Consider the following 9,147-nt stretch of genomic DNA (forward strand, 5'->3'; position numbering starts at 1 on the left):
AGAGAAATAAATCAAACTCTTCTTCATTTCTCTTCCAGTCTGTATGGGTGTAATCTGACAGAGGAAAGCTGTAGAGTTCTGTCCTCAGTTCTCAGCTCAAACTCCTACAGTCTGAAAGAACTGAACCTGAGTGAGAATAAACTGCAGGATTCAGGAGTGAAGCTGCTCTGTGATGGACTGAAGGATCCACACTGTACACTGGAGATACTGAGGTACACACACACACACACACACACACACACACACACACACACACACACACACACACACACACACACACAGTTTTAATAAACACTACAACATCCAGTTCTCCTCTGTGGTAACTGTAATTGTAGTGATCTGATATATTGTCATTGTTGTGTGTGTGAGATGGAGAGTAAATGTACTGTATATAAAGATTTTTTGTAGTTCAATTTTTTCAATACTAAAACTGAGAGTGTTAAGTGTGAGAAGGGTTTCTTTCTTGCAGGATGTATAACTGCAGTATTAGAGATGAAGGTTGTGCTGCTCTGGCTTCAGCTCTGAGGTCAAACTCCTCATCACACCTGAGAGAACTGGATCTGAACGATAATAAACCAGGAGAATCAGGAGTGAAGCTGCTCTCTGATCTACTGAAGGATCCACACTGTAAACTGAAGACACTACAGTGAGTTACTGACTTACTGTCTCTTTACTGTATGATATTGTGTAATATTCACTGTGTGCCATAAAATGTCACATCTAATGTGTGTATTTATGCTTCTGTTGTTCATAAGCAATGTGTTTAAATGTGTCTATAATTCTGTCCTGTTGTGTTTTTCAGCATTAATGATAAGACACTCACCAGGTCTGGTGTATGACAGGAGTCTCTCCTCAGACCTTTTTTCCAGGATAAATCAGTTATGGTGGTGAAGCGTTAGAACACGTCCCACATTTCCAGCAGTTTGGGAGCTGAATCATTCATATTCAGATGTAGAAGATCCAGAACAATAACTGTGACTGATCACATCCTTTTATCAGCTACAACTTCACACTTTAACATATTTTATAATCCAGAGTCAAATCCTACAGCATCTACACACAACACAGCATCTACACACAAAATTTGTTTGTCTTCTTTTCAAACCCTTTTCACCAAACACTTTTAAAATCTTTACAAAAATTTGTTTAAAACAATATAAACTTCACTCCCTAATGCATCTATTCCTGAACTCTTCTTTTTTGTGTAATTGATCTATTTTTTAATCTTTGTCCTGCAAGTTCTTCACTATATTCCTCCTTTTCTTCCTCTGTTTCTCTCTCCACACGTCTATCACGTTGTTTTCACTCATTGGATCCTTTAGTTCTTTACTCTCTGTATCTGATTTAAAAACCATCCCATCTGCCATATAGAGTTTACTGAAAACAATCTTAAAGTCCTCCATCAGTATTATTTCTTTATACTTATTTAAAATAAAGGATTCCCTTCTTAAAGGATTAAATAATTCTTTCTTTTCTTTTTCATCTGTCTGGGTATGTACATAGCGCATATACATTATATTCATCTGTATATTATATTCACAGAATATATGTACATATATTAATCTGTACATTATATTCATTGTACATATATATTCATTTGTATATTATATTCCTAGAACATACATACAGTATCTGTAAAATACTGTTTATAGTATTAACCATATATTTTGTTACAGCACATATCCTTCTGTAGATCTGTATATGTGTTCATAGTACACACACAACTGTAAATCACTCCATATTACCACATACTTAACTTACTTAAATCTTGTACAAACTGTATATCCTGCACTTGCTACTATTGCACTCTGGTTAGACCTAAACTGCATTTCGTTGCCTTGTACTTGTACATGTGTAATGACAATAAAGTTGAATCTAATCTAATTAACTAAACTGACAAAAAAGAGAGCTGAAACTTCACTGTGTAGAGGCAAATTCTACTCTTCTTTTTGTACCCTGTGTGTGTATGTGTGTGTGTCTGTGTGTGTGTGTCTGTGTCTTTATGCACCCTCCATTTTCAGTTCTTAACGAGCACATTCACACAAACTCCCCTAATGTTCCAACCTTTCAAGCACGTACAATTTTTTTTAATTTACTGCAAAAGCACATAACAATGATAACACATAACACATGATATTTAAAGATTTCCACTACACCACCCTCTAGACCAGACATGGGCAAACTACGGCCCGCGGGCCATATACGGCCCGTTGGGCTTTTTAATCCGGCCCGCCGAACTTGTCCACGTTATATTATTAAATTAAATTTTATTATAAAGACACCACAATCATTTTACCAAGCTGTAATTCCCATCTTTCCCCAGCAGATGGCGCACCACGAAGACATTGACCCTTGAGTGTGATGCATTACGGTTAACGGTTACTCTCTACTTCATTTTGTCGCTTTGAACTTTCAGCCGTTCAGTAAAAATGAGCGGACCGAAGAAAAGAAAAGTAGACAGAGAGTGCCGAGTGTTCAATAAAGAGTGGACAACAAAATATTTTTTCACTGAAGTCCGATCAACAGCTGTATGTCTGATATGCCAAGAAACTGTAGCAGTTTTTACATCAGCCGTCATTTTGCCACAAAACATGCTAACTAGCTAGTAAACAGTCTCCACAAGACTCAGAGATTGACGGCTAATTTACAGATTCAGCAAACTCTTTTTCACAGACAAACTGCGATTCAAGAGTCAAGTACTAAGGCAGGTTTTTTGCTGGCATTCAAATTAGCAAAGGCCAGTAAGCCTTTCTCCGAAGGCGATTTTTTAAAAGAATGCATGGTCGAGACAGCAGGTCTCTTGTGTCCGGAGCGCAAAGGCAAACTTTTATGCTTCAATCAATTAACGAAGCCACGTTTCCAAACCTCCAGAAGATGGCACAGAAGATGCTGACGTTGTTTGGTTCAACCTTTGTGTGTGAACAGACATTCAGCATCATGAACATCAACAAAGCCCGTCACAGATCCAAGTTAACTGCCAACACCTTGGATCTATCTTGAGAATTGCACAACAAATATAACGCCAGCCATTGACGCACTTGCAAAAAAAAGGAGACCAACAACACTGTTCCCACTGAAACTGAATGGGAGTTTATTACTATGTTATTAAATGAATAAATTTGTAAAACAATTTTTACAATAAACTAAGCACAATGGTGTTTTGCTGCCTGTTAAAAGCTAAATCTTTTCATGTAATGTTTTTTACATTTAATTTATATTTGTTCACACAAACACACCAATTACCTATTCTGGCCCGGCCCCTCTGTCAAATTTTAATAACCATTGTGGCCCGCGAGTCAAAAAGTTTGCCCACCCCTGCTCTAGACTGCTTTAAGATACTGTCAGGTAGTGTTGCATTTCCGGTTGCACTAATATAATATACGTATATCACTGATTCTTGAGATAAGGGACAAAAGTACTTCCGAAAAGTGACGAACAAAAAATCGATCCTACATTAATTTGAACTGGATATCTTCATACACACGGGTCTCATCTATCATACCATGAAAAGGAACAGGTTTTTTATTCAACCACTTTTTATAAAAATGTACATTTACTCACTTACTAAGTTGACATTTGTCAACTCCGTCTGACACATAAAAATAGTTTTTTTGTGTGTTTGATCAATTCAACAACAATGTAAAGTCTTTAAGTGTGCAGAAATGGTGTGCCTTAGCAAGGTTAAGTGATAAGTTGTATTGTATACAATTTTAATATTATTTTACATTGTTTTGGAATTAGCCATTTTAAATTACCTTCATTTAGTTTACTAATATTTTCATTTTTAATATATACAATCAATTGTTTTCTGCACACAAGACACGGATGCATGTAGATAAATTGGTGTTTTAATGTATGAACACACTCAATTGAACAAAAGAAACATACATTTTTTTATAAAAATAAAAAATCTCCATCTTCCGGTGTTGACACACAACTAACGATGTTGACACACAATTGACGGTGTTGACAAACTAATCGAGAATTAAACTGATTAAAGATTACCTAGTTTTAACATGGATAAGTGAGAGAGTATCAAGGGAAAGGGTATCAAACTTCAAACAAAGTGTACCTGGTGACAGGATCTTTAAGGCACACATGAAGATGTCAAAATGTTCCTGGTAACAAAAGAAAAAAGCAAATGTATCTGGAGCTCCTCTATTGCTCATCTATATTTGAATTAAACTGTAAACTGTAAATCCTTTATATATTTTAAATATATTAATGTATTTAAAATATATTAAGATATTTTAAGTCAATCAACATGTATACTTACATCATAATATCATGTTATGTAGCTACCAAACGTTTAGGGTCTCTCAGTTGTTCTTTATTTATATTTATATTTTTTTCCATATTACAGATAAATAATAAACTCATCCAAACTACGGCATAACACAAATGTAACTTTAAGAATTATGTTGGTGACTAAAAGCATCCAAAATAAAAAAAACTCTGTTATATTTTATCATCTGAAGTGCAGTCACCCTTTGCCTAGAAATTGCAAAACCGTATACGTGTCATTTTTTCAAGAAGCTTCTTAAATTTTCAATTTAGGATGATTTTAAAGAGTATAGAAGGAGTTCATATTTAATCTGGGCTCTTATTGGCTGTTTTTTTTTTCAATATTCAGTGTAAGTCATCTATTTCAAAAATAATATTTTAAAATAAAATTTTAGTTTTCTAATAACAGAAATTAATCTGTTTGGCACAGGTATATTTTTGTCTACAAAAGTAATTTCAAGCATTTAACCATACACCTTCAGATTAAATGATTTTTAAGATCATAGTTAACATTTTAGTCAAGTGACCCTAAACTTTTGAACACTTTTCCACTCCGTCAGCTTACATGTCAACACCGTCAGACAAAATATCTGACGGAGTTGATGTCTGACGGAGTTGACAAAACAATGTTTTTTCAATTTAATCATGTCTAATAAATGGTAGCCATTTTGATTTTCCTCAGTGGTCAGCTGCCATTAAACTAAACCAAAATACCAACTTTTATTTAAAAATTCTTGATTAAAATCATCCCTACTTGGAAGACAGTGTTGACACATAAAAGCTGTGACCACAGGGATTTCAATTTGTTTGCTGAATATTTAAAAAAATGTAAAACTTACGAGGCCATGTGTTGAACTGCCTCATCCATCAACAGACAAAATTCAAAGGGGGTCCTCAGGGTTAAAGCTGACCAAAATATGACTGATTTATTTCGAATTTGAAAAATATCTGACGGAGTTGACATGAATTGATGACAGATTTTGAAAGGCTGTTGTTAATGTATAAAATAATGTAATGTTCACTTTAAGTATTTTGTGATATTTTATTAAGCCATGCAATTAACCTCATATTCATATTTGTGCATTTTGGGCATTTTAATATACTTTTTTTTTGCAGTTTGATACTGTGACCTCTACAGAGGACAAGTTCATTTGCATGGGGTTTCATAGTACAGTGCCGGTATTTTATAAAATTACTATGAAATAACATAAATATATACAAAACTAAGGGTCTAAACATACACAAGTCTTCCATGTCCAACTTTTTAAATGAAACAATTTATTGTTTTTTAAGGCAAATTGTAACATTTTGATGTGGGACATGTTTTGTCCCTTATCTCAAGAATCAATGATATATATCTGGCCACTGTATATTTGGCCATTTGCTAACGTCTCATATCCACTCCACTATAGTACGCGGATCTGGTAGCCGTGTTGAAAAAGTTGAGAAAATAACTTTCTCTTTCTGTGTTGCATTACTCAGTATTCAAAAGTCCATATTTTCAAATAAATTCTCTCTTTTCAAATAAAGTCCATATTTGTTCCAGTAACTCAATATGGGTATCAATGTGAACAATACACTGCATCATGTATTCTAAATAAATGTAAATAATCACATCATATAATATTCATCACCACATTCACATTACAAATAGTAATTTAAATCCCAACTGTTTCCATTTATTTTAATCACATATTCACAGTTCTCATAATTATGAACAAAGCATAAGTGCCTATTACCTCTTTTCATTAAACAGGCTTTAAACACGCCATTTTGTTTCACGTTACTTTTCACATGGCCGCCGCCATTTTGGCTCTAACTCAAATACACACGCTGCCATTTTGGCTTTGACCCAAATACATATTAAACTCACATATAATTCTTTGCAAACTCACAATCCATATATAAAACTCTTTAAACATAGTTACGAACTGCTTTTGTGTCCATGCTAGCTTATCTTTTAGTGTTTCTTTGCACATTCGTTCATGGATTACACAATTTAATCATGAATTTATAAAAACTAACAAAATAACTTTTTTTTTAAACCAAAGTAATTGCACTTCTCTGCACTATCATGCATAACAACAACATCATGACACTTTTAATGTCATTTTAAGTGATTGACAAACCACAGAGAAATAACAGAGACACGTTTATGCTGCGAGCTCTGGCAATGTTTAATGAACTCTGACCTGAGCTCTGCAGCCTCTATTTCTCAGAAGCGCTAGACGCCCTCTACAGGGGGCAAAGATAATGACCATTTAAAGATAAGTCCAAAAGTGTCCATAATACACAGAACAACATCAGGTATTTGTTACAAACTGTTTGTCTCTACAGTTTTATTTTGTGGGGTGCCTATTTTTCTTTATGTGTATGTACATTTCACATTTATTTCTTGGCCCTAAGATCATAATGTCTCACTAGTTAGTGTGATATATATTTAAGTAGTCTAGTAGTTGTATCAACATCTGCAAGCAATCAATACCTGACTGTCAAATCAAATAAATTCAGTACAGTTCAAAAACTTTTTGACAATATTTATTGTCACGTAACATAGAACTGAACATATGTATGACTGTAGATATGTATAACGTTCTCTCATTAAATAAATAAAAGTAAGGTTACATTTCAATATAAGAGAAAATAAATACAATGTGAAAATTGTGTATGTTTAAATAAAGTGCTTAACTTGTCCTTTTATATCTCAGTGAGAGAACTGAGCTCTAGCTTGGCAGGATGTTAAACCTGGGCTTGAATGGAGTCAGGGCCGCTCTCATACACATGTGGAGGTGCTCATTAGTGACCCTGGAACCATATTTAGTTTGGATTATGTTCATTGTAGAGAAAGCTGCCTGACAGTTGTATGTAGAGCCAAACATGGTCAGGATGTATAGGGCTACTGTCCTCAGACCTGGAAAAGCTGTCTCAGGGACGTTGTCTTCAGATTTGTGTGGAAATGTTTGTTCAAAACCTTTATGTTTTGTCTCATAATGGCGTTTCACATTGTCACTTTTAATAAGTGCCACAGTTTCTGTACATATGAGACACACTGATTTAGTGGGAAGTGTGAACAGAGTTCAGTCTCCGTCTCACTCGTCTGTTTCTCTCCCTTTCTCCGTCTCACTCGTCTGTTTCTCTCCCTTTGTTTTCTACATGTATCGCTATCTTTCTTCCATGTGTAACTTTACTCTAATTCTCTCTCATCTGTCTTGCACTCATGAGTCGCAGTGTTTACTTCAGGAATGCACAGACTTGATTGGCTGACTGTTATCACGTGGGTGGCTTAACTCGCATGCAATTGGTCTGTGCGTTTACACTACCACTACCGTAAAGATTGCAAAAGCTGCGCCGATTAAAATAGAAGCACCCCGTCAAGTTTTAAATGCTGCCTGAAATCCATTCCACTTGGCTCATTAGAGTCCATATAAATTAAACTCCATTCCGTGTTTTCACTACTCGCGCCTGCTACACTCCCGCGGCGCCACACAGCAATGTAAATAAACTAGCTTAGCATATCTAATGGTCTGGGGCCTGTTTCAGAAAGGAGCTTAAGTGAAAACTCTGAGTATGTTAACCCTGAAATGAGGGAAACTCTGGGGTTTCTGTTTCAGAAAGGGAGGCATGTTAAACCCGAGAAAGCAGCTTAAGTCAAGCCCGTTTCTGAGAGCAGATTCGGTTACCATAGCAACAGTTACCATAGCAACAGTTACCATAGTAACTTTCTCTGTGAACCTAACCTGGTCGGGAACAGTTTTCTTCGGTAAACCCAGAGTTTCTTTCGGTCTCCTCCCGTTTTTTAAAGCGGAAGCGATGTTTAAACACCTCATTCATTGCACACATTTCAGTTACACAGAGAGCAGCAAAGTGAATGAAATGTCCTGTTATGGACGATCCTGTTGATGAGGTGTCTGTATTAATTCGTAGGGAGTTACATTTAAATCGGGAGAGGATTTTGAGGCCCAGAGTGGATTTTGGTCATATCTCTATGCATGTTTATTTGAGTGGTACCGTTTGTTTTTTTTACAGTCAGTAAGATACATCCATAATCTCATCCATCCTTACATCAGAGACATCAGCCATCACCCGTGCTCTTACATCCGAGCAGATGCTTTGCGTTGCCTTACGTTTCTTTGCAAATGGTAGTTTTTTGTATAACATCGGGGATGCAGAACATATTAGTAAGGCTAATTAATCATGATATCCATCAACACAAAACAAAAAAGAACTTCTGAACTTGGTGATGGGTAATGCACTTTATTTAAATGGCTATTGAAGGTGGAAAATGTACTGCCTACTTTTGAAGAAGAAAGTGATCGACTTAAGTGTGGGGGGAATGTTGTATGGTGAGGTCTATTTAAGTCTGTCCAGCAGGTGGCAGTAATGTAATGTCTCGGCACTGTTAAAAGCCTGTGATGTGTCCTAAATAAAGCGACCATCAAGAATGATTTCTCTGAGTATTTACTGGTCGGTATCTCAAGATACTACAATTACACTTCCAGTTATTTCTTAATTATATAAATATATATTGAAAAATTCTATATTAAATGCAAAAAATAAAGAAATTAATATTTAATAAAAAAAAATTTTTTAAATCAATGCGGTCATCCTTATCCTGAATCCTTTACCTCTAACGGTGGGATTTTACAAACATTTAAGCAATGAAAAGTGTTTATGAGAGCTTATGACTAAACCTTGGAACTACATTGGCTCCTCAAACTGTCAGTCAAACCTCATAACTCTGCCCCGCCTCTATCGGAATAAAATGCTGCATGCAGGTTGGATATCTCTGTTTGGCTGCAATGCAAATGTAGGTTAAGTAAAGAACCGATGTTTGAGTAAATAACTTTACTCAGAAAACACTGT

Source organism: Tachysurus fulvidraco, chromosome 2, assembly GCF_022655615.1.
Source record: "Tachysurus fulvidraco isolate hzauxx_2018 chromosome 2, HZAU_PFXX_2.0, whole genome shotgun sequence".
Classification (NCBI taxonomy): Eukaryota; Metazoa; Chordata; class Actinopteri; order Siluriformes; family Bagridae; genus Tachysurus; species Tachysurus fulvidraco.